We start from the raw sequence: 26,554 nt of genomic DNA, 5'->3' as shown, positions 1-26,554 counted from the left end.
GCGTGCGCACGGGAAGCGCCTGGCAGCGGCTCCGGGGGGCCGGGAAGGAGGGCTGCCAGCAGCTGCGCCCACGTGTTCCCAAAGCCGGTCCCGGAATAGCTTCCTGCAACAGGGAGAGCGAAACCAAAGCAAACAGAATCTGGAAAGTTGAAAAGCGATATGGCAAAGAGAAGAGCTGCAAAAATCCCTGTTTGCTGAAATTCTGGGATGAGCAATAGAAAATACTCCTATATCTTGAAATGACTGCAGCCGAGAGCTTGAAAGGTCACCAGGTTCGCATTTTTCTTGGTACTGCAGCGTCTGCTAATCGCTGTTTAAGCAGGGCTCATCAGTGAGGAATGGTTTCAGGGGCAGAGCTCATTCCTCGCCCGGAGCGGCAGAGCCGGGCTAATAACACCTTATTTAGCAGAAAATTCCACTTCACTGGAGCATGTTTGAGAAGGACTTTGATTTGAACAAGGATTGATATCAGTCCTGCGAAGCAGGGCAACTAAGAGAGCAACAGAATGAAGCATTTATAACCCGGCCAGCGAGCTGTGTGTTAAATTGTAAACTTAGCAGCCAGGCTGATTAGTTTGCAGTAATCCAAAGAAAAAGGCTTGCACTCCTCTGCCCGGCACAGATGTGTCATCATGTCGTAAAGTCTCCCTGGATCTGCAGCTAATTGGCGCAATTATCCCCGACGGGGGGGGGGCTCGTGCGGGCTGGGGCAGCCGCGGGGGCGCGGGGACGTCCCCCTCCCAGCGCCGGGGCACCGGGCAGGGACGAGCCCCCGGCCCGGGCGCTGCTGGGGGTGTGTGCGGGAGCGGGGTCGGCATCTGGTTTCTTGCTATTTTCCGACTCCCATATCGAAGTGGAGAATGACAGGAACCTACTTTATTGTCCTCGCTTAAAGGTTGTGATAGGATCAGAAGTGGCAGGCGCATCGAGGTAAAATGCCAGGAAGAAAAATTGAACATAATAAACAGGTACAACGGTGCGATAAATAACGGGGATTAAATCAGAACAGAGCCAGGTGACGTTTATGCAGAGCATCCTCTTTGAAGATTACTCATGTAAAAAACACACCCATATCATCGTGCACCTCGCTCTGGCTCCGCGATTAGCTAATCCTTATGCAAACAACTATTACATTTCTGCTTTACACGTTCCAGAAGTGAATCCTGCTTGGCTCCAGCCCCCTTTCAAGGACAACCAGGTACAGGATTCTTAGACAGAAACTGATTCCCTAAAAAACACATCTATTTTATTGCTGTCCTAATCTCTGTTCCTAAAACCTTCTGCCACCTCGTTGTGTCATGCTGTAAACTAAGAGTGTGGGACTTTCGGGGAGGACGGCTTGTCTTTATACGTTTGTACAGCTTACGGAGGTCAGAGCCTAATCAATGTCCTTAAGCACCGCCATGATGCTGAAAATCATGGTAATATGTGAGCAATAACATCACCGCATCATCGCCGCCTGACTCAGGGCAAGGCGTTTAGGGCTATTCTTCTCGGGGAGCTCTGTGGAAAGTGCAGTTTGTGAGCGATAAGGGCCATAACTTTGCTATATTTTTCCCCCACACCGGCTCTGGCTCACACTCTGTGTGGTTCTTTGTGTCATTTTTATAGTGACTTATAATAGCCTCTACGGAGCTCGCAGTGATTTACTCGAGAGAGACACGCTCTCCTTTGTCTGCCGGGAGCTGAAGCGGAAATTTTCCTATTGTTGAAACTTAGTTAAATAAAATCAGGTAAAGAAAGAAGAAAACGCAGCTAGATATTCGCTTCACGTTAAATAATTATTTCTTTATCAGGACGGTATTACTATTCTGCATTTATACACTCAGACAATGGCTTTTTCATAAGGACTTCAAGACGCTTACGCATACCGAATACATCCCGCGTCCTCTGGACCGCCGGCCGCGCGGAGCCAAGGGAGTGCTCCGGGATGGACGACGCCGAGCCGCCCGCCCGGGACTCGGCCCCCTCGCTCGGCTTCTCCCCATCGCCTCCTTCCCCCCGTCTGAACCGCTCGAGGCACCGAAATCCGGCCGGGCGCTGGAGAACCGGGCAGGGAACCGGCAGCGGGAGCCGGGCTGGCGGCCGTGCCCGGCCCTCTGCCCGCGAGGGGTGGGGATTTCGCCGGACCGCCGTCCTCGGAGCCTGCCGCAACAACCTACTCGCAGCACGGCTGCAACAGCAACTCCTTGAAGAGATGTTTAGGATCCAGCTAATCAGATGAGCAATTTAATTCTCATGAAATTTCAAGTGCACTTTTCAGAGAAAAAAAGAAGAAGAGAGCAAAGCCCTGGGAAAGCATCTAAAATCCCCCCCCACCCTTCAACCCAAGATTATTTACTTTGTCCGGGCTTTGTCCAGCACTGATTTTCCTTGTTTAATGTTCTCCTTCACCTAAACTGCCGTTACCCCTTTTGGAGGCTTTAAATTCTTTCTACTGAAAAATTACATTTGGTAAAGCACGTGCTAATGAGCTGAGGTCCTTCATTTCACCCATGAAAAGATTAGTTATTGACAATAATCAAAGAGCAAATCTTTAGCTGTGCAAGTCGAGTTAATTCTGTTACACAGAAGAACATTGATTTGTTGTCACAGGGCATTTGTTAACCGAAAGGCGTCTCCAAGCTGAAAAGGGAAGGGTAAAAAAAACCCAGCCGAAGTTTAAAGCTCCTGCAAATTAGGCAAACTTTGTTTTACAAGAAAGTACATGTGTGCCGAAGGAGAGACGGCCAGAGGCCGAACCTGCTGACCGGTCCTTTCCTCCCTGCGAGGAGACGCTGGGCTTCTCCGTGCACAGCAGCGCACCAGGCAGTGGTGCTTTTGCTCCCACCTTTGCAAAAATCACCGCGAGTGTCCACCTGCCATGTAGGTTTTGTACTGTGATCGTTTTAACGGCATCTGCATGCCATAGCAACACTGATACTCCACTACGCATTATCCCTCTGGTACAGGCTCCCTTTCTATCTCTGTGCATTGCTCAGGGCTGAGAACAGACCAAACTGCGGGAGCAGCCTGGGCCGAAGCGGCTTCCTTCAAGCTCAGCGCTAAGGAGCCCGGCAGTGCCCCGACGGACGCCCTTCCGCCGCGCAGCCGTGGGGCAAAGGCGCGTGGGCATCTCTGCGGTGCCCGGGCGGGGAGCAGCAGCCCCCGGGACCGCGGCTGCAGCGGAGCCGCAGGGAGGAGGAGGCAGCGCGTCCTCCTGACCCGCCCCACACCCCCGGGCCAGGCGTTTCCAGGAGTTAGTTTTGCTTTTAAGTTACATTTATTTAAATGTAAAATCCTCAGCTTAGATTGCAGCAGGTTTTGTGATATTTAATATCCAAAGCTAGGAAAGGTCATGTCTGTCGGAAAATAAAATGAGGTTTAATCTGGAGATTGTATGGCAGGTTTTATATGAAAATTTGGTTTAGAAATAGATCTTAAATCCATAAGGTCACCAAGAGGAACATTTTTCTTTCTCAGAGACTTATCATTCCCGTATCTCAGAGGAACAGAGGGTATTTCAGAGGAGAGGAAAACAAAATCCTGCGTCTTCCCTTCTGTTCACTTCTGCACCTGCAGCCAGAACTGCTTTCTTCAACATCCATTAGTCATGCTCTTCTTCGTCTATTTACTTGAATACTTGCATTCAACGTGTATCAAATAAGGTACTTCTGTTGTACTCCTCCAACATTTTAACACTATTATTCAGTATCTTTAAGTTCTTGACAACGGTTGTTTTCAGTGACCTGTTAAATAATCTTTCAGGAACTGTTCTAGCTGAGCCCGGGAACTTCATCTCTCCCCAAAACCTCTTCCTTTTGCAGCCGGTACTGTGGGCAGCACAGCACTGACCCGGTCAAGAAAGACACTTTATCCCACGGGAGATTTCAAAAACATCTCAAAAATTGCAGACCTGGACTAGTCCAGTGAGGCCTCAGCTGCCCGTTTCTAAAAACCCAAATGTGTAGCTTAGTTCTTTGTCCTTAGTAGAATCTTTAAATCCTCCTGCCTAACAGTCCTCTGCAACGGGATCTGTGCTCAGCTAATCGCATGTTCTGGACACAGCTATGGCACGAAACATCCTTTTTTAGCATTGCTTCTTCTGGGCTCCTCTGCCTGCACATGCTGAATTCCCCTGCAAACCCTTCTTGCCTTTCCGACTAATGCAGAGCTCCATATATTTAATCATTCATGTACCTAGCATTAGAGCCGGGGAATCACATGTAGCACAAGGCTAAATTATACAGCACTATGAGAGCGTCCTACGTGTGGATGCAGCAGTTTGAATAATTGTTCGGTGTGAGATCAGATGCCAACCCCTGCTATGCTGCAGATGAGTTGTATCATGCCTAAACATCACTACTCTGTTATCCTTGCATGTACTCTGAGCAGCCTTATGTCTGCCCATTTACTTGACCTGTTTTATCTCATGCAGGCGTGCAGAGCTCAAACACAACCTAAGAAACACGCTGAGAAGGAGAGCAGCCACTTCTCACTCCATCAAACACGACGAGCCCGGCTCGGTGGCCCTCGGCAGCCAGCGGGGCACCCGAAGCCGCAACACAAGGCAGCCCAGCCCGGGGCTCTTCAGGGAGACCTCGCGCTGCCGCGAGGGCCCTGGACCCCTCGGCTGAGGTTCTCCCGGATCCAGACCAGCAGGACAGAGCGGCGGCGTTTCCATACGGGGATCGTCTCCGTGAGTCGCCAGTCCTCCCAACGTCCGCGTGCGCGTTTGCTCCTGCCTGGCAGCGAGGGCCCGGCAGAGCCTCCCTGACCCCGCAAAAGCGCCTTGGGGAACACCGTGCTCGGCCCGGTTTGTCTGCTGGCGGCAGCTTCCCGCGCCGCTGCGGTCCTTTGCAGAGCATCACCTGCAGCCAGCGCCGCTTTCAAGTGCGAGACGCAGACGTGCACGTCTGCTCGAATAAGCGAGCATCTTTTTAAACCTTTCACTGATACTCCTGTCATTCCGTTTGATCTCGTTAAGAATCAAAGAAAGCAATTACATCCTTAATCTTGCTCTATGAAACTGTAGTTACAGATAAAGCCACCACAGGCAACACATGCTATGGCATGAACGCAAAGCAAGACAGTGAGAAAGGACTCGTGATCCCTGGTGCCTGACCCGAGGCACCTTTAAAGGAGCTTCAGAGCTTCCTAAAATTGCAGCTGCCTCTAAGACCAGCGACCAGCTCTCAAGCCTTTTTCTGGAAATTCTGTCCAAGCACAGCAAATCTTAGCAAGGCCGAAAGACAAAGTTTCCCTCTAGTTCTAGATACTTCTACTGATACGGCTCCAGATCTATGACACTAAAATAAAAAAATAAAACAACAACAAAAAAATAGAGCTGATAGAGCTCTAGTGTGGAAAACCGAGTGAGAAGCACAGATGATATTTATTTTTCACTAAGTACCTGGATCCTTACAAAAATATCTACTTTAAACCAAAAATCACTGCAAAATAGAAACGAATCATTCCAGGTGATTCCAGACACCTGATGACCCCAAAAAGGAAGAGCCTAGGGAAATTAGGAGATCTTCCACTAGAGCTGCTGGGAGTCTCAGAGCATGAGACGCTTGCCCGGGGGGGAATTGCGTTAGTACAGAACAAGCGGCAAGGCTCCAGGCAAGGCAGACTTCCCCAGATGTGATGAAAAGCACTCCACGGCAAGGCAGTAAGTAAGAAAAATACATCCCTTTTTGTAGCCGTGGCTGCCATGTCCCCTTTCTGTGCTGGATTTAGGAAGGTGTCAGCAGGCAAACGGCGTGTGTCCGGACGTCTGTTTGCAAGGCACAGAGACCACAGCCGTAGGCCAGAGCCCTTCAAAAGGAAAACAAACCACACGGGAATAGTTTTAGGCCCGTTCCCGCTCCCCGGGGCCGAGGGCCCGGGCGGACCCCGCGGTGAGAGCCGGCAGCGCCCCGCCGTGCCGCGCAGCCCGGGCACGCGCGAGACCCGGCGTTTCAGGGGGAAATGTGACACCTGGATATTGCACTGTGTAATGGAACCAGCCAAGTGGCAAATGTAGCTTTTAAATAGGTTCTGTGCTCCCCATTAGCTGAGGTGACGCTGATTAGTTGTGACAGGCAAGAAAGGGCTGGTCAGCAGCTCTTCCCGCAGCGCTGCTCGCGCTCCCGGGAAGCCGACGTGGCGGCGCGGCAGCATCCATGCAGCCGGGACGAGCCAGGATGGGATGCAATGGGATGGGATGCAATGGGATGGGACGGGATGGGACACGATGGGATAGGACAGGATGCTGTTGCCTAGCACGGACCTCGTGACACAAAACCTGTCTGCTGGTGTCCTAAGCTCATCTGTTCTCCTTAAAAAAAAAAAACCCTTATTTTTATACATTCTGGAAAGATCATCTGCCTAATTTCTCCTTAAGAATCTGGGTTTATTTGCCGGGTTTTTCTCCCCTCTGTGTTTTCAGCATTTCTCACGTATCCAGTGCATCCTCCCCTCCTGCTCTGGGAGGAACCGCTCACCCCGAAACCCAAAGTGCTGCAATTTGGCAGAGAACAAGGACACGGAGGTCTTCTCTTGTTTATTCCAGTATCCGCAACATGCATGAGCATTTTCATGGGTTTATCTAGTGCTGTTACCCTGCCTTCTTTTTCAGCCAGACAAGGTTTGTGAAAAGGTTTTATCTTCTCTTACAGTCTCTTATTAGAACAGAGCTTAAATATCTTCATTGCATTGCTTTGCTTTTTACTACGAGCTTTTCAGTACTTAACAGATTTTCACAGCTATGCAGCAACTGCCTTTATTCTTTTCACTTGGAGTTAGTGCTCTCATGTTTTCCCAGGATAAAGCTTATTTAAATGCATAGAGAATAGAGGCTTATGTAGAAATAAACGCTAAGAAAATTTTCTAGTTAATTGGAATTTGGAAGCAGTTGCACTGTCACGGGTTTACAATCTAAACCAGACTTCCAAACTCAAGCTGGTTCGATTTGCTTTGGCCCAGAATCTGGTTTTAGGAAAAGTGTTTAATGGAAGTGTTAAAGGAAACATCAAGTTTGAGTTTCTTAAAATTCTGCAGTAAAGAGGTTCCAAATGAAAGAGCCGTTTCGATTCAACATTTCTAACTTTCAGCCTACATATTCCCAGTATAAACCTTTTTCCAACCAGCCCTAATCAGAAGAGGCATTTACGGAGACCACCACCGAACCGTTACGGGTTTTGCGGAGAGCAAGCGGTCACGGTTTCAGCAGTGCAGCCTCCACTGCAGCAGATCTCTGTCCTTGGAAAGTTCGAGAGCAACATCAAGCTGCATTGCTATTTCCTTCTCCCTGTAAACAGTGCAGAGTTTGGGGTAAGATTAAGTTAAATCTAGTTTTTAATTATACCGCAAGATCTTTCATAAGCAATCACAGAAATTCACAAACTCATTTCCTTCTTAGATGAGAATATACATTCAAAGCAGGAAAAAGCGCCCTCCTTGCCTAGCACGGCACTGAGAAAAGAATATCGCCTTTTTACTAGAGTAACTACTGCTATGTCTGCAAACACCGACGTATTGCTGATTTCCTGGGAATTTTCACTGCCTGTTTATGAACTTAGGAGCCTCAGACCTTTCCCGTTCAGCCTGCCGGGAAGCGCTGCCGCGAGCCTGCACGGCGCTCCGGAGACCACGGCCTCCCGCGCCGAGGCAGCTGCCCGTCCAGCCGGCGGGACCCCCCGCCGCGCGCCAGCCGCCCGGGGCTGCCGAGCAAAGCCCGTCTTCGGCGTCTCGGCGCGAGTGCAGCCGCTTTTCAAGCGCGCGCTCTGGAGACCTGGGAAGTACAGGCAGATCAAACGCTCCATCAGCTTTACTTCATGCTATATATAAAATACCACCGGCACAGCTCTGGGAATGGGAAAATTGTTTAACAAACATGCCGCACTTTTCTTTACAGGCAGCTGCCTATTGTTTTCCTCGTCTCCCGCATCCGAGTTTCAGGCTTAGCCAAGCGTCTCCCCGCTCGGCGCCGCGGTCGCGCGCGGTCCCCATCCGCGCCGTGCGGAGCGGAGCCCGGGGAGCGGCGGGATGCGGACGTGCCTCGGCCCGACCTCGCGCGGGAGCAGCCGGGTCTGGTCTGGGGCTCCTGACGCGCCAGCCGCGGAGAGCTGCTAAAGGCAGCCGAAATACGCTAACCGAGCAAATCCTACGTGTTGCCTATAAAAGTCATAAATGTAATGTTGATGCAAGGAGTTCTGTTTTTAGCTAAATTGCTCTGTTCCTTATAGCCTCTCCTAAAAACCCAAACCCAAATTTTAAAGCAATTATTCCAGCAGCCTGCAACAATGCAGGAAAGAAATCCGAGGGACTTTTCTAGGCAGCATGGCAGCCAGGAAACAAGGACATGCAGGGGAACAAAACCCAAATCCTTCTTCACAGGCTCCAGCTAAATTGCCTTAAGGGTCTTAAGTAATCAATAAAATATCACTGCAGATGTGTCTGAGCTGGAGCCATCTTTGCCTTTGTTTTGCATTTCAGGCAGTATTTTTGATGTGTTTCTAGCCAGTGCGGCGTTTCTCTGGATTTCTGGCTGGCGCTTGGCACCACGCTGCTGTGGTCCTCCCCGCGCTCGCTCTGTCGGAGCGGGTTTTTTCCCTGAGCCTGCACAGCCTCTTTCAAGCAGCCCTTAAAAATAAAATGCGGCCGGGGCCGTGAGGCTGGAGAGGCCGATAGATCTGTGGGATCCATCTCGCTGCGCTCGGGCTCGGCCCCAGCGCACCCGGCGCCCAGCACCCGCCCGTCGCTCGCCGCAGGTGCGGCACCAGCTCCGCAGCGAGCGGACGAGCCCCAGCCGGCACCAGCGATCAGTGCACACCCGAGAAAACACCAGATGCCGCCACTGAATTATTAACTATGGAGCCCTTTTATCCTGATTACTTTCTTCCCGCAAAATAAGAAATGAAACGCTCTCTGGCCCTCGCCGCTCCGTGCACTCGGGCAGCGTGGGAGCATCCCTCCTGCCCGGGACCTGCAGGTCCGGGCGATGCACGGGGCCGGCAGCTGTTTGCAGACAGTCAGTGTCCGCGAGGGAGCACCGGGTTGGCTGCAGGTTGCCTCTGCTCTTCCACATTGATCTGTTCCTCCACCTCGCTGCCGCCGGCTCTTCCCCCCCTCAAAGCCCTCCCCGGGCTCTCCCGCAGAGCAGGCATCGCCAGCCGCTCGGCCCTTCTCAGCCGGGCAAAAGCCAAGGCCCTAGGCCACCACTCCGCTGCCTCTGCTGCTTTTAACCTTTGTTCAGAGAAAAACACAAACCAGACGAGCGTGCACGTGCTCGGAGAGCGGAGGAAGCTGCAAAGCAGCTGGCACCCGCGGGCACGGAGGGGCCGGCGGAGGTGGCCGGGCTGCGCGGCGGAGGCGGCGCGGGGACGAGGACACGGCGGTGCCCACGGCGCCCAGCCCCAGAGGAGGCTCAGGTGGCCTCTCGAGCCAGGACACGGGGACTTCATACAACTGGTATTCAGTCCTAACAGTAATGGGTACGAAAGAAAGCCAAAAAGAATAAAAAAGAAAAAAAAACCCCAGGTTCCTCCTTCCTTCGGTGGCAGAGTATAAAAAGACAAGTAATTGCACTGGTCCCAGCAGGACGTGCACGCGAAGAGCCAGCTCCCCGCTCAGCTCGGACGGCATCTCTCCGTCCCCGCGGCGGCAGGACGGTCAGCTCTCCTGTCCACAGACGGCCAGGTTTGGTATTCCAGCTGCCTTTTACTAGGCTCATAAAAAACGGCCCTATAAAGTTCCTGGGCCTCAGAGGTCACTTAGTCAAGTGGAGGGAGGCAGAAAGGTGGCAAAACACTCGTTTGCAGAGCGGCGGCAGGGCCAGGGGTCTCGGCGGGGCCGTGCACCGGGCGCTGGTACCAGGGCGCAGGAGCCAGGGAAGGGAATACGCCAAAATAAATGTGTTCTGACGCATTCGAAACAAGCTATGGCAAATATGCCATACTTCATAGAGAGGGATATTTTTTCCCTATGAAACCCTTTTCATTCTTCTTCCCTTTCTTTTTTTGCTGTTCTTTTTTCCTCTTTTTTCCTCTGTAAGAATCCTTCGTGGAGACTTCAGTGACTTTGGGGAAAACACCTTTGTTCTGAAGACGGAACAGAAGGACCCCTTGAAGTGAAAACGCAGGCACGTTTTCAGCAGCCCGGCTTAGCCGTGCCGTGCTTCCAGCCCCACGCGGCGGCAGACGCTGCGGAGGTGCCGGCGGGCGAAGCGCGGGCGAGGTGCGGGAAAGCCCGTCGCCAGCCCAACGCGGGCAGCGCGGGGCCGCCCGGCCTCTTCCAGCGGCAGGTTTCACCTGGCTCAGTGTTTGCTGGGGTGCCGAGGCGCGGAGCTACGCGGGAATTACTGTCGCTCACAGGAAGGCAGGGAAGCTGGGAAGCGCTTGCTGCCAGGGGAGCAATCGCTGCCAAGCAGGACACGGCCCGGCGCTTCCCCTCCCGGCTCCGGCGCGCCGCTCGCCGCCTCCGTCCATCCATCGGCCCCCGGCCCGAGGCAGGCAGATGCATCAAGTCTTGTGCAGCTTTAAACTACCATGCATTTAATGCCATCGCCCTCGCCACGTAAAACGTCAGGGGAGCCAAGAAACAACAATCGAAATCAAAGATTTTTTTTCTTCTGGCTTTCCTAGCAGTGCTTGCACGCAGCCAGAGCTCCCGGGACGCGGAGGGAAGCTGCTGCTCTTCTGTCCTGTAACATCGCTGTGAGCAGGGAGCAGCCAGACTAGCGACCACCCAGAAAGTGTCTCCTGCTCACGAGAAAACATTCAGGTTTTTTAGAGGAGAACAAAAGCACAGACGGAAAGGAAACGTTGAGCTCATATTTTTGTTCAATCTAGCACAAAATGAATGAATTCCAGTGAAATAACTGGAAGGAAATAACACGGGAAGGAAGGCTCTCCTCAGTTTTTGCTGCTGGAGTATTTATTTTCCTGAAGAGAAGTCATAAAAGCTGCCATAAATGCATCTGCCCTTGGGACAGAGAGGAAATGCATCGGAGACGCTAAATGTACCTGAAAAAGCAGAATAATGAACTTTTAAAGGCACATTTCTGTTTGCAGAGCAGCCCGGGGGGATGCATGCGGCGGCCATAGGCCCATGGCGGTGCAGAACAGAGCCGTTCCCGAATCTCCCCGGCTGCCGGCGGCACTGAGCTGAGCCGAGCCGAGCCGAGCTGAGCCAAGCCGAGCCGAGCCGAGCCGAGCTGAGCCAAGCTGAGCTGAGCCGAGCCAAGCTGAGCCAAGCTGAGCCGAGCCCTCCACGCTCGCGGCACCTGGTGCTGGGCTCCGCTCTCCGACCGCCTTGCAAACACGCGGAACCCCCGGCCCCAGCTGCAAGGATGCCAAACGTCTCACGGGACGGACCGACGTCTCGGGGCAAAGCCAAACCTGGGAAACGCTCCCAGGCGACGCGATGCCGGAGGAAGCGAGCTCGGATCCGCCTCTCGGATCTGGCGACGGAGCAGCGGGAAGGGCGGTGTTTCGGCATTGCCACGAACGGCAGGGCTGGACGCGGACAGAGCGGCCCCAGCCTGGGGACAAACCCCAGCACAGCTGCCAGTTTTCTTTCTTTAAGGGGAATAAAAAACCCAAACCCCAGCTGATTCCCTATTTTACAAAATTCTGTCTTGCTAACATGTTTATATTAACGACAAATTGGCTGATTTCCTCCAGTGTGACAGAAATTACACTAACATGGCACATTTGGCTGAGACTTTATGCTCTTAAAATCTGGGATTGCAAAGTTATGGTTCCCACAGCAACCACAGGTAGCAATTATCCCGCTTCTGTACATTTCTAGAACAGAAGGATTTGGGGTTTGTGCAGCCTTCCTCTAAAAGCACAGCAAGGAATGCGTATGTGCGTGGAAGTCAACACATGCTTTCTTTTTCTGTGTTTGTGTCTCCTGTTGCACCGTAGAAACCTCTTTATCAACACTTTTGGACATGTTTTTTCCCTGCTACAGAATATAAAATCTCCTAAAACACATCACACCTAATTTATTTCCACTTAGCTCTACTGTTTGCAACAAATATAATTCACTGCGCTTGCTGCATCACCCTTTCTCTCTGTATATCACATGTAATGAATATCACTACAATAAAATTCACAGTTTGTGACATCTCCTATTAATACCAGCTTCTCACGGAAAAGAAAGATTACTGCGGCCATTATGAATTTATCCTGATATTGCTTTTCCTATTAGAAGATATACAGTGATGTACATGGCTTATAAAAGGAGAAAAACGAGGCCCCGTTCATGCGTGCGGCGGGAGCGGACGCGGAGGACAGGGCGCACGAGCACGGCCCTGCGGCTGCTGCCTCCCGCATCCGTCGCTATTCCCAGCAGATTAACGCGCACAAATGCCCCGTCCCCAATGAAGCAGCGGGAGCGGAGGAGCAGCGAAGGCTCGCAGGAGGATTTTTAAGAAACTCCACGGCTGCCTGGAGCACCCCAGCACATCGCGGTGCCTAACGGACCAGCAGTTTGCTGGGGGATTTGTGCTTTATTTTTCCTCTAATGAGCCAGGCTCTGCCTATTAGTAGTCCTTCAGCTCCAGGCGCTGATCTCCTGAGCGCAGATCAATTCTAGGAAATGCCGAATGGAAGCCACGCTGCTCGCTGCCCTACTTCGGGAGATGCTCTTTCGCCCGGGGACCGCGGCAGCCGGCGCCGGCCGGGAAAGCACCGCTACGGCGGCCGCTTCCCTCCGCTGCCGAGACCGCCAAGCTGGCGGCTGCCTCCCGACCCGGCCCCGCTTTGCGCGTGCCGGGGGCAGAGCTTGCCGGGCACTGCTCTCGGGCCGCCGCTGAGACCGGTCCGGGTCTGCCCGGGCCTGGCTCGTGGAGCATCAGCGCTAAACAACTCACACCCGCTTCCAGATCCGGACGCGAGAGCCCCTGCCAGCCCTTCCTCCGTGCAGCTCAGCTTGTTGGGAGGGAATGAATAATTAAAGTCTGCAGCTCAGTGCCTTGCCTATATTTAAATTGTATTAGTGTTACAAACTGTCCCGCTCAGTACAGTACATTCATTATGTGCTCGGTCCTCGCAGCGCCAAGACGCAGCTCCTGATTTAAATTTTTGCTGTCAGATGTGATTAAAAATTAAGTTGAACACAGTTGTAGGCAAATTAAATTAACATTCTTTTTGAGCAATACCATATAATTTAATGTAACAATTAATACAACTGAGTCATACAACTGCTAATATATGTTTAAAGGCAGCCTGGGGTTGGAAGCAGTGGGAAACCTCGTGATTTTAAACTCCGAAGGAGTTCAGAAGTGGCCAGGCAGAGGTACGGGCACAAACAAGGGGCTCGCTGCGATCCCAGCACCCAAAATACAGGCAAATAAACTGAGTACTGGGACTGTGCTGAGCTCTGTCGCAGGGAGGCAGTTCTCACTGGGTGCTCCCTCCTTGCAAGTGGGTGCCCAATTCCCACCCTTACTTTTAAATTAAGACTTCTGGAGAACGTTCCCAGAGTCAGTGGAACAACAAGTGTGTCCAGAGTTTCCTTATAATCCAGCCCCAGCTGATAGGACCTTGCTCATCCTCTCCCCTGTGTCGCACACACGCCTTCCAACAGACCACGCAGCACAGCTGCAGAACCGTTATGCAATCTGGAGGGGACACGAAGACAGTAATTTGTTCCCCATCACACCAAACAAATATCCAGTGGCACCATCTACATCTGCAGCAGCTGCAGAAAACGGAAATTCAGCACAGAGCTGCAGCAAAGCACATCTTGACCGAGTCCCCGATGCTGCTCATTCTGCTTAAATACAACAGGATCGATTTCCAATTTTTAGCTCTGAGCAGAGCAGGATGATCAAAAAGCCACCACAAGCCTGCGCGTGAACCTGGTGTGTTGGAAGAGCGTGCAAGGAAGGAGTTTTGTCCCCGCTCGGAGCCTAACACAATCCCCCTTTTACAGGTTGGGGCCTAACACACAGGACAGTTAAATAAATTGCCCAGGGCCACACAGCGTCTGTGATGGAGCCGGAACAGAAGCTCAATGCCCTTAGTCCCAGTCTCATAATGAAACCATAAAATTGCACCTTTGCAACAAGACATAATTAAACACATCCCTAGGGCAAAGTGTCCCCTCTCCACAGGCAGAAGAGTTCTGGACAGTTTCTACCTCTTTGCAGCTTTTAAACTGAACGGAAAGAGCTTATACGCTGGGCTTTCAATACAAGGGCCATTTAGGATTGAAAAATAGCAATACATTTATATACAAAATGGGAGCATTTCACAAAATCTCTCTCTCTCACTCTCTCTTTGAAAATTATTGTCCTTATTATACTGCAACAATGGGAAGATTCGCTGTCTCTCCAAGGTAAGCGTGATCAGTTCTCTGTCATTTTGCAAAATGGAAGTGGAAAATAACGCTGACCTGAAATCCGAGCCGTGAGCCTGAGGATGCCACAAAATGCCGGGGCCCCTTTGTCGGAGCGGCACTGCGGAGAACGGCACTCGGCTGCGACCGGGAGGCCACCATTAGCTGAACCCACGGGGGCAAGTCCCCACGCCGGCAGCACGGATGATTCATTTGGCGACAGCGACTGCGTTAAACACGGCAACAATTTTCTGCCATTAGCAGCATTCTGCAAATGCCATTCAAACTGCCCATGGTTTTTGTAGGTATTTTTGGCTCTTGTGAGCGCTGATGTTCACTGTATAACACACTCATTGCCATGACTCTGGGTACCTATTTATATCCACATCCATACAGGCAGAGAAAGGTCTGGTTTTACAGACAGCCACGGATTAAGACGACACTGGTCAGCAGCCTTCCCAGCACTACCGTCCACTCACTTCCCCAGACTCGCTATAAAGCAGCTTATTTTGGGCATCCAGAGACATCGGCCTGGAGGAGACACCCTTGCTTCGATGCAGCCTGACAGGAGAGATGCTCAGAAATGGAGCCAGGAGCGCTTGATCTCCCTCCTCGGCGGCCGCGTGCGGTACGGCCCGCATCCCCGCATCCCTGCATCCCCACATCCCCGCCGCCCCGCCACCCCCCGTCCTCCCGCGGGACGGCACGGGAGAGCTGTGCTCTTCCCTGTGCACCAACAAGGACGCGTCTCCCTGCACCGGGCACGTTTTCCCAGCGGGAAGGCCAGTGCCTCCCTGCAGGTACCGAGCGTCCTGCACATCCTTCTCGCTGCGTCTCAGGTTCCCTCTGGGGGTCACGGTGAAAAGATGCGTACCTATTTTGTGGCGTAGCAGATTTTACAGAGGTCCCTGTTTTCTCCTGTCCTCACCCAGCACTGCCCAGCCCGCTCCGAGGGAGCCGCTTCCGCCAGCCCCTCCGGCAGGGAGCCGGCTCCCGGTCCGGTAACCGGCACAGCCGTGCGGGGAGGGTGAGAATCACGCGCCGGGGCCCCGGAGCACATCGCCTGAGGCCAACAGGAGACTAACGCCCGAAACGGCTGGAGACTCCTGCTACGAGCATCAGCGTCGGTCATTGCTTTCTCCACAGCAATGGAGCCGAACGAGGACGGGGGTTTGCACAGCGCTTTTCCTTCCCTGTCGCTCTGCGCCGCGGCGGCACAGGTCTCTGGAGCGAATGACTGCGAGCGGCTGCTCCGTATCCCAGCACCGTCCTGCACATCAGCAAACTGCACGGCTGCTCCGGTAACTTATTATGAGCGCCAGCAACATCTTCCCTCGTTGCCTGAAAAGCACCGAGCGACGCTAAGGTATTAACACACTACAAAGGAGAAGACGGAAGGAATCGGATTTGAAGTCTTGACTTGAGGCCAAGGAACTGAGCTCAGCACCTTCCCAGGACTGGTACCCGGACTGCTCTGCAGGAGAGGCACTGCAAGGGAATGTGCATGGATGGACGGCAGAGCCAACACACTTCTTCCCACCGTGCAGCCATACCAGGCACTTTAAATCCACATGATGTGAACTAGAGAAGTCTATGCTGAAAAAATGCACCTGAGGGTTGCTCGCGAGCTGCTGCCATGGGCCTCCTCTGCACGTGTTTGTGTGTTCACAGAGCAGCTCAGGAGAGCCAGTCACAAGACTCCAACAGCTCAGGTTTTCATTGCTGTGCCCCGGTTGTTCTGAGACAATAGTCCTTTAAGAAGCAAAAGTAAGACTCAATATCCTGCTATATTATCTGCTCTGGTGTGCAGCCAGGTTGTAAAGCTGCATGGCTTTCTAAGTGCCTTATTAGATTTTATTAATTCCTTTCTAGAAAGTCCTGCCAAAATAGATGTTGTGCAATTATCTGCAGACATAGCTGCCACCCAGAATAAACATCTGCAAAGAGGCCTATTAAGCAAAACCCTCCTCCCTTTGAAAACACTCAGTCATGAGAATTCACGGCAAAAGCAGTGGATCTAGTGAGAGGGCTGCAGCAAGGGAGGCAGGACCGGTGCTCGGCGTCCAGAGCGAACTGGAGCAGCTGGGTGGGTGCTGGTGCTACCTGCTGCCCCCCCGCAGGCTCCCGCCTCCAGGGATTGCAGTCGTGCACCGGACCGAGCAGAAAGTGAGAATTACAGTGCAAACAAACTCCACCTCTTCATCCTCTACAGTTGGATTTCAATGGGCATTTCTCCGAAACAAGGCTGAAATGGGATAAGGCCAGCTGGCCGTCTGTTAAAGAGCATATTTCACCCTGGAGCCTTTCTACTTGTCAGCCCAAACGCTTTGACTCCGCTGTTTCCCCAAGCTGCGGCTGAAAGGCTTCCGAACGGGAGGCGGCAGATTCTGCACCCAGAAGCATGGAAGATGATTCGGCCGGCGGGAACCACCCGGGCCTGGCTGGGGCTCGGACCGGGGCGGCGGTGCCCGGGCAGGACCCCGCGCCTCGCCTGCCGCAGCCGTGCAGCCGGCCGCTCCCCGCGTTTCGGGGCCGAACTCGCCCCGAGGGCCCGGCCGCCGGTGCCTGCACGCCGGGAGCGGCACAGACGTCCAGGGCAGCTGGGCCGGGCACCGACGCTGCAGGGCCGTGCTGGGACCCCATCGCAACCCCTGCCGCAAACCCCGGCTGCGCCGGCGCAGCAGCCTTCCCTCATCCGGGGAAGAGTTTCTGTTGTGCAGACGCGAGCAGTAAAGCAGCTCTGACTCCCGCTGTAACGGGCATTATTCATTTATTGCTTAGCAGAGGTGCTCAAATTCTTCATCCCTAAAATTAATGCTTGGCTCTTTGAATCGTCTTCAAGGTGTCTTACCCTGTCTCCCTTTGCTCCTTTCAGTGTCTCTGCTCCAGAATATACCACTGAACATTCTTGCCTCAGGTCTTTAATATGAGGAGTTTTGCCATAGCTTATTATCGCTAAAATTAAATGTCACCTTGGGTTTTCCTCGCTCACTTTAGCACACTCTGCTGCTGTCTTCTACATCTATAAAAGGAAACTTTATGGCTCTTGCTCTCCGCTTCTTAAAAATTGCATGCAAAGAGAAAAATATCATTTTTTTCTTATTTTTTTTAAGATACGTAGAAACAATCTGTGCAGTTGCATGTTCATTGCATAGCGACCTTCGGAGGAAACTGCACAACCGTGTAGGATTGATTCAAACTAGGTTTCACAATTGCAAGAAAAAGATGGGGGGAATGAAGACTCTTCATTGATTTTCCAGGCCTCTGGGACTTGATCCACTAGTCCATAAACGAAGGCACTGTTAACCTGCAGAGCGCTGCCCCGACCTGCTTTTACTGCCTCAACCCTAAAACTAAGGCACGTTTGCCCACAGCTGGTGGGGCAAGGAGATTCCAGAGATAACTGCTTAGATCCGTATGACGTGGGGATATTGCCAGACAAGTACTTCAGAACCAGGAAACTTAAACCCGAATTCCTTAACTGCTTTCTGGTGAGAAGAGCCCCATCCCACAAGACTGCCTGTTGAATTAACCCCCCGATATTCCCTTCCCCATCACCTGAGGTTTTGCTGGAGAGGAAATGCCACTGAAGTCAGCAGCCCTGCTCTTGCTCAGATCCAAGGGGCCGCGATGCTCCCACACCCCGTGAAGGAACGCAGAGAATTGAAGTGACAATAACTTAATAGAGAAATCAGTGTTTCGTTCTGCTTCTTCACTGCTCTTTCGAGCCCAACGGGACATGGGTTTCGATGGTGTCACAAGGACTCTCCACAGACACCACCAGGATTCCCTTATCTCTAATCACCAATTTCATTTCTGCAACTGTACTTAAATGTATAAGAACTATTGAGCTAAATCAGAGTGAGGGTCCTAGCACTCCTGTTTGCAAGGATGGCTGCAGTGGATGTACACAGAACGAGCGCAAAGGGGCCACGCACGGAGGGACTTGTCCCACTCTACCTCCTTCTAGCCGTGGCAATCGGAGATTCAGGAACTTCCTGGCTGAGTGGGGGGAACCTCAGTCTCACCCCCCCCCCCCCAGGGGACCTACCCTCCATCTGTTTGATTTCTTTCCCTCCCCGTTTGCACTCTTAGCTCAACGGCATCCAGCGGCCATGATTTCCACACCTGAATGCGTACTGCGTGAACAGGCATTTTCCCTTGCGTCACACCAGCTAGGCAGCGACCTCCCTGGATGCCCCGTCGTGGGAGCAACGGCAGGCCTGACTGCACAGTCCTGACTGCAAAGTCCTGACTGCACAGTCCTGACTGCAAAGTCCTGACTGCAAAGCCCTGACCGCAAAGCCCTGACTGCAAAGTCCTGACCGCAAAGGACCTGACTGCACAGTCCTGACTGCAAAGAACCTGACTGCAAAGCCCTGACTGCAAAGTCCTGACCGCAAAGCCCTGACTGCACAGTCCTGACTGCAAAGGACCTGACTGCAAAGCCCTGACTGCAAAGCCCTGACTGCAAAGTCCTGACTGCAAAGTCCTGACCGCAAAGCCCTGACTGCACAGTCCTGACTGCAAAGGACCTGACTGCAAAGCCCTGACTGCAAAGTCCTGACTGCAAAGTCCTGACCGCAAAGCCCTGACTGCACAGTCCTGACTGCAAAGCCCTGACTGCACAGTCCTGACCGCAAAGCCCTGACTGCACAGTCCTGACTGCACAGTCCTGACTCCAAAGCCCTGACTGCAAAGCCCTGACTGCACGGTCCTGACTGCACAGTCCTGACTCCAAAGCCCTGACTGCAAAGCCCTGACTGCACAGTCCTGACTGCACAGTCCTGACTCCAAAGCCCTGACTGCAAAGCCCTGACTGCACGGTCCTGACTGCACAGTCCTGACTCCAAAGCCCTGACTGCAAAGCCCTGACTGCACAGTCCTGACTGCACAGTCCTGACTCCAAAGCCCTGACTGCAAAGCCCTGACTGCACGGTCCTGACTGCACAGTCCTGACTCCAAAGCCCTGACTGCAAAGCCCTGACTGCACAGTCCTGACTGCACAGTCCTGACTCCAAAGCCCTGACTGCAAAGCCCTGACTGCACAGTCCTGACTGCACAGTCCTGACTCCAAAGCCCTGACTGCAAAGCCCTGACTGCACGGTCCTGACCGCAAAGCCCTGACTGCACAGTCCTGACTGCAAAGCCCTGCGGCTCCCGGCGCTCCTCCCTGAAGGTGACACCCAGGCCCGGCTGAGCTCGCGGCTGCACCCGCGGGTCCTTTACAGCATCTCTACCAAGGAGACAGAGTGTTGTTGATTCGTCTTCCAGTGGATCCCGGAGCAGCCGGCCGTTCGCCGGTGACCAGTCCTCCCCTTCAACTGCTCTCGGATGCACTTTCATCCTGAGAGAGCGGCGCTCCCTCCTCCGCAGGTGGCTGGGATACTTTTGAAGTTGTTTTGCCAGCATCCAGATCCAGCTGGGCTCATTTTTAATGACATCCTCATGCTCCTGTTACTCAGCTACACAGACTGTTTCGATACTTCACGAATATTTTACTCGCTGGCCAAAAAAAAGCACTGGGAATTAAACAACAACTCCCCCTGAACACAGCAGTCACTTGTCATTAACACGGACACGTCCTGCAGGACACGACCTGGACTGACTCCCCGACGAGCCGTGACATGTGCAGCAGCCACCGCACAAGCCATGGGGCTATTAATTAATTGCAGCAGTTTGCTTCGGCTGCTGTTGGCTGCTCAATGACTTTTTCTCTAAGCTACAGGGTGTTTGCATAAAACAGAGAGCAGCTGAGGAAAACAGGCAGCGCTTCCTCACCCCGGAGCCGAAAGCACCAGTATGGGCACACGATGGTGACAGAACGGCGTGCCCGGACCACCCGCTGATGGATCGCAGGCGCGCGGAGGCTGCCGCGGTGCCTCCCGCCCTCGTCGCTGCGCTAAGCATGGAAACTTACCCTGGTACTTCGAATTATTTGAATGTAAACCTACGAGCTGGTCCAATGCTGACAAAATTTCCAAAAGGTTTCATGCAAGGTTGCTCTAAGGACGCCGAAGGCCCTGTGCTCATCCTCACCCTTCCGGAGAACGGCCTCGGGACGGAGACGAGAGCTTCACCGTGGCCCCCAGCTCTGTGCCAGCCACAGACGGAGCTCGGCAGGGCCGCGGTGCGGGTAATCGCTGCCCAGCACCGGCACCGGCACCGGCACCGGCACCGGCTGGCCCGGCCCGCGGCACTGCACTGCCTCCGGGCAGGAACCCGGGCCGCCGCGCGGGAGAGCCGTCCCGCTAACCGGGGATAATGAGAACTGCGATAAGGAGGACGGGAGCAAGGCAAGTTCGTAAAGGAATACCAAGCAGCACTCGAATCCTGAGGATTTGGGGTCATTACTAGCCTCGTGCATAAATAACCCAGCACCTAAAAGGTGGAGAACAGCACGGTCTTACTGCATCTCGGCAAAGCTAAGCGAGGCTGTCTCAGGCTGTTTTTTATTATTATTTTTGCTGAAATGCATATGAATTAGTTCTCTAGGGGCTTTGCACAATTTTTTATTTTGCTAAGCTGGATTTTCTTTCCCAGAAACCTTATTTTGATGTAAATCTTGTAAACAGGGGACTAGTTTGTTCAAATGCTGAACACAAAAGCTCTTCCGAAGAAGTAGATCAAAAGTCTGCAGTTGGCTTAATGAAAGATAGTCTGACAATTAGATTGAGAAAGTCTGAATGGATTGTGGGGGGAAAGACAGATCTAAGGGTTTTATTAATTGCCTCACTGCACATGGAAGGAGAGATGCAAAATAGCAAGAAAGGGTGTGGGGGAAGATCCCTTCTTCACTTCTGTTACCATAAATGCCCTCGATGCGAAACGTCCATTGTTAAAGCCGGTACAAAATGGCTGTACAAACACTAAGTGCTGAGGCAAATGGAAAATTTAGACCTTTAGAAAAATTGTTCAATATTTAAAGTGTTTTCTTCGCAATCAGGTGTACCCATTTTCATTTCTTTTCAAGTTGCTCACCATTCCTGAAATGACTGCTAGGGGATAATTACAGTACTTTTCACAAATGAAGTATAGAAGATACAAGAAAAGAAGCCAAGCTGTCAATATCATGGCAATAATGCACAGACATTGTCTTGGCTTGACACCGAAAGCATCGATCCTCCCTTCGCCGCGACTCCCAGCATAAAAGAAACACGAGCAGAGGAGGATCACGCTGCACCGAGGCGCCCGCTCGTCCCCGGGCAGGGCTGGCTGCTCACGTGCGCCGACGCGCCCAGATTTCCAGCTGGGGCTTGATCGCTCCTGGAAGTTGCTGTCTGCTTAGTTTTGACCTTCGAGTGGCTCAGTCGTTCTGATCTGCTGGGCTCCAGCACCGCGCTCGCGCAGCAGCGTGCCAAATCCGCCCCTTCGAGCCGCCTCTGCTGCTCGGACGGGCGCGGGGAGCCGGACCGCCGGGGCCAAGGGCAGTGCCCGCGGCGAAGGCTCACCCCGCACGTTCAGTTCCCTTTCTGCCATGCGAATAAAAAGATGTCCTACAGCATCCGAGCGCAAGTTGAACCCAACTGGTTGTCACTTGAGACCCACCGGCAGAAACCTGGCAACAAACAGTTGCTGCCTGAAACGTTCTGCTAGGAAATGCACAATTATTGCATTTTAGCAGTAACAGCAACCCGGAGGAGGTTACTGAAGTGAGGATGGACTCGCTTACCACGCGAGTGCTTTCCAGGAGTTTCTGGAAGTAAGATTGCCCCGCTGTTAATAGCAAGATTGCCCTGCTGTTAACAGCAACATAAATTAAGTGTGGGAATATTTTTCAACAGAACGAATGAGAGCATCCCAGCAAGATCACATCAGTTTTAGAAACGTGGTTACTGCTTTTTTGGAGTCTCACTAATAACAACGTGCAAACGAGGAGAGGCCTGGTGAAACACACGGACTTCCGAAGATGACCGGCGCAGTGCAAACCTGCTTTGTTAATGCTGGTGCGGAGGGCTCAGCTGCATTAAATGTGGTCACATAAAAAGTTTCAGATGAAACCGAACCCGAGCTCTCCGGCTGGGCGGCACTTGGAAGCTCTGCCGGGAAGCTGGGGAAGGCTGGCGCGGGCGGCGGGCTGCGGCCAGGTGCTGCGGCCCGGCTCTGCCAAGGCACCTGCACCGCGCTCCCAGCCCAGCTCAGCCGTGCCAAACCGAGAGCAACGCCACGATGCTCACGCGTATTTAACTATACGCAGCTCCAAGCAGCAAAACCCAAAAACTTTCATCTGGAATTGAAGCCTAGAGCCAACAGCAAAGTTCTGAGCTTGCAGCTCTGAGACCTCATCTCTGGGTCAGGACGAGAAGGAAAACAGTTAACGCTGGAAAGGAAAAAAAATGATCCTGCTTGTGCTTTTATCTAATCTTGGCTGGACACAGCATATTACGCAGAATACCAAGGAAAGCAGCATATGCAAGACCCTTCGGTACTTGAAAGTATACGTATTATCTTAAATATAAATCACACTGCCTATTGCCCCTTTGAAGTTCTGTTACTATTTTTAATCATGGAGTTGGGACTTGGCTCTTCAGGTGAATTCATCGGTAATTTATGCTAACAGATTTCTGCGCCAGCGCTGTACGTATATGTCCGTGTCTCTCCAGATGCCGTGGCCGCGATAACCACAGGAATATTAATGCACTCACCACAAAGCCGTAGGAAGGCGGCACCGCTGCTCTCCCTGCCTTTCCCGAGCGGGCGCAGCGGGGCCCGGGCTGCAGCGCGTCTGCAGCACACGCACTGAACCCCTCCCGTCCCCCCGCACGCTGCCTCAAGTTCACGCAGTCCTTCCCAGAGCCAAAAACATTGCATTAACGCTTGGAAAAACTAGAGATTCTTCTTCTCTCTCTGACAGCTCCGTGAGACGGTGCCTTTCTGTGAGAGGAGCGTGCGCAGCTGATCCAGCCCCGAACTGGCCAAAGGGCCGTTTCTGCAGAGAGCCGCTGCTCGCCCTAAACCCGCGGCAGCCCCGAAGCAGCCGCCGTCACGCTCTCCATCTCACTTACAGCCTCATGTAACAACAGCACTATTTTCTTTATTGACACATAAAGGAACTCCCTATAAAATGTATTAAAGTCATGGTGCTGAAAGGAGAACATTTCAGCAAAAACCTCTTTGCAAAGTAAAACAGCGCGAACTAACAGCAAGCCGCGTTTACAGAGCCATGGCAGGGCTGCAGCTGGGGTGGGAGATCCTCCTCCTGCCCGTCTCCCGGCCGGCACGGCTCCCGCGCGGGGGCCAAGGCACTGCCCTCCCTGCACCAACTGCAGTCGCTAAGCTCTGTCTCCTCCGGCAGAAAAGGAAAAGCTGGCCCAAGGCCAGGGCCGAGGTTGGGGCGTATCTGGATGCGGGGACGCAGGGGCTGGCCCTGCGAGCGGGGGGGCGATGCCCTTGCCCGGCGTGGCGGCCCCCCTCCAGATGCCGAGAACCGGCCACGCTTCCACGTCAAGGCGCGATTCCCTTAGATGAAACAACAGCAGCTGCTTCTTCCGACCAGCTGCAGGTGCAATGCTGGGAATGTCACTTTTGGGGTAGATCCCCTGCCCAGTTTCCAACAGTACTGCAGGATCTACTGCCCCCCTCGTCCGTCCCACTGTCCTCAGCTTCCCAGTTGCATCCGCTTGGTGGGAGGAGGCAGCAGCTCCACGGCCTTTCCTGCTGTTGGGAGGTCTGTATTATCCCTCTGCCCGTACAACTATTTCATCCAGATCAAATCTATCCAAATCCAACATGAATGTATAAAGGGGCATTTACTGCCACGTTTGTGACAGGCAATGCCAGTGAAGTGACATTCATGAAAAATCAACAAAAATGTTATTTGCTTATTTTTGGAATGACAAAGGTAAATGCAAGCTTCGGGCTCAAGTCACGTGCATCGCAATTTATATTAATCAAACGCAGACACATTTGGTTGACCTTAAAGCCTATAAATGAATAGCTCTTTACATTTGATATCAGCACACAGGGATCAAAAACTCATTTGCTTTTGCCCGCATAAACCATGATAGACACATAATCTCTGTCCTGTAACGACCGCTGTGTATTCATCCCCAAAGAGGCTGCAGAATTCGTACCAGCAGACCCCAGCCACCTGCTAACGCACCACTAAAAGGAACGACTTGATTGTCCTCCACCGCTGCCCTGGGTCAGGAGTTAAGCCAAAAACCACAAGAATCTCTCTCTTTGCTTTTCCTTCCTTGGCTCAAGATAAGAGTCTGACATCTCAACTTTTTTTTTTTTAATACCCATAACAGCATCACCTCCAGGTGTTTTCAGCTTTCGCTGTCGCTGGAACGTCACGTCAGCAGCCGAGGCTGTTCCCCCCGCGTAACCGCCCTGGCACCAGGCCGTGGTATACTCAGGGATCGTTTCTGTCAGGAGCATAACAAGCTAATCTGTTTAGCTGGAATTATTTAGCCAGATGATAAATGTAAATCTGACCATCTTGCAGCAGCTCCAGGCCTTGAAAAGTTTGTGAATCATTCTGATCCTGCAATTATTTTGCAGTTTTGAACCGTCACTGCTAATGCAACGCGAGGCTGTGGAGAACAAAGCCGTATAAAGCGGTGCTCGGAGCAGAAGCCGGCGTCGCCGGGGGGCCCCGAGCCGACGCACATCTGGCCTGTGATGGTGGAAACGGGAAGATGTGCACCTTGTTCCAGGTTTGTCCCATCACCTGGGAGACGGCAATCCCGACGGGACCCCCCGGGGACAGGGACACGCCTGGACGTGCCGCCACGTAACGCACATCCCGGCCCCGCGCAGCCGCGGCGGCAGAGACGTGGGCAGGGCGAGGACCGACGGCCGGCGCGGGGACGGGCTCAGCCGCGCCGCCACGAGCTGCCAAAGCACCTTCGCTGCCACGGGAGGTGCTGAACGAACGCTGTTTTCTTAACAACATTCACACGCTTACGGGGCTCTTGACAATTAACAATAAACACAGAAAGTGTTCTCAGAAAAAGTTCCTCAATTTCCAAGCAGGAATGGTTCTTCATTTTTTGACTATTTCTTTTTTGAAAGTGCTTAAATGAAGGAAATTTTTAAAGAAGATTGCAAGGTCAAATTGTGCTTCAAGCTGCAAGGACGTAAACGTAGAACAACCCTCCCAAAGCCACTGAAGCTATTCCTGCTTCATACCAGTGTTGCACAGAACAGAACCGGCTCTTATTTTATGTTTTCGTGAAAACTGCCTTCCCGGCCCTTTGCAGGCTAATCGCACCCAAAGGCAAAGCACGGCGCGGGGCTGGAGCAGCTTCAGGTGATATTTGCATAACATTAAAACGTTCTGCATTAAGACTACGGCTCCGACTTGGAGATGGGAGGGAGGTGGCTTTCTGGCAGCGGGGGATTTGGCCCCTTCAAAGTTCAGCCCAGCTGAGCCTGCAACAAACGCAGGACGGGATTGCTTCGGGGACGGCGGCAGGGGAAGGAGAAACAGCCGGAGCTTTTGTTCTTGGCCGCCTGCAAGCAGAGAGGTGTCCAAGAGAGGCCGTGGCCCCTGCCAAAGCCAGGCGGTGACCGATCGTCGCTGGCCAGCGAGGCCGAGGTTTCCTTCCCGCGCTGCCCCCGGACCAGCACAGCTCCTCCAGCAACTGCAATCATGCAAAATCACTGCATCCGCGCCGGAGCTCGCCCTGCGGGGGCTGCTCGGCTGCTCGGCAGCAGGCTGGCTGCAGCGCCCGCGCCACGTCGACGTCCCCCGCCGGGGCTCTCGCACGCATCGGCTCTCGCGGCGGGCCGGGATGGGGCAGGCCTAGCTGAGTTCATGCCCCGCATTAAGCACATCTGGGCAAAGCCACGCCGCGTGCGGCACAGCTGGCAGCGCGGGAGCAGGCAGGTGTCTGCGGTGCGGGGCAGCGCGGGGGCCACCTCGGTGCCCCTCGTGCCAGCTCTCCCCGCCGTAACCGCGCCGGCTCCAGCACACGGCGTCGGGAGCCCGGGAGCGGGATGGCACGCCTGGGAAGGCACGGAGCCGGGCCCTCCGCCAACCGCAGCAGGCGGTGAGGGGTCCCTGCAAGGCCCCGGCCTCGGCGCTCCTCCCGCTCGCCTCTGCTCCAGCCATTTGTCTCATGTGACGAGATTATACAAACGGCTGGTTAAATCAATTCTGGAAAATTGCTGTTCATTTCTGCAGGATTCTCTTATGTTTCCTCAGAGAAACAATTTCAGTACAGATACGAGTGAGGAATTACTTCCACAGTCCGGGGACCCGTGCCGCTGTGACGGGCACGCCTACGAGCAT

Source organism: Dromaius novaehollandiae, chromosome 23 (assembly GCF_036370855.1).
Source record: "Dromaius novaehollandiae isolate bDroNov1 chromosome 23, bDroNov1.hap1, whole genome shotgun sequence".
NCBI classification, from domain to species: Eukaryota; Metazoa; Chordata; class Aves; order Casuariiformes; family Dromaiidae; genus Dromaius; species Dromaius novaehollandiae.
The sequence above is the reverse complement of the archived record's forward strand: the minus strand, read 5'-3'. Positions refer to the sequence as shown.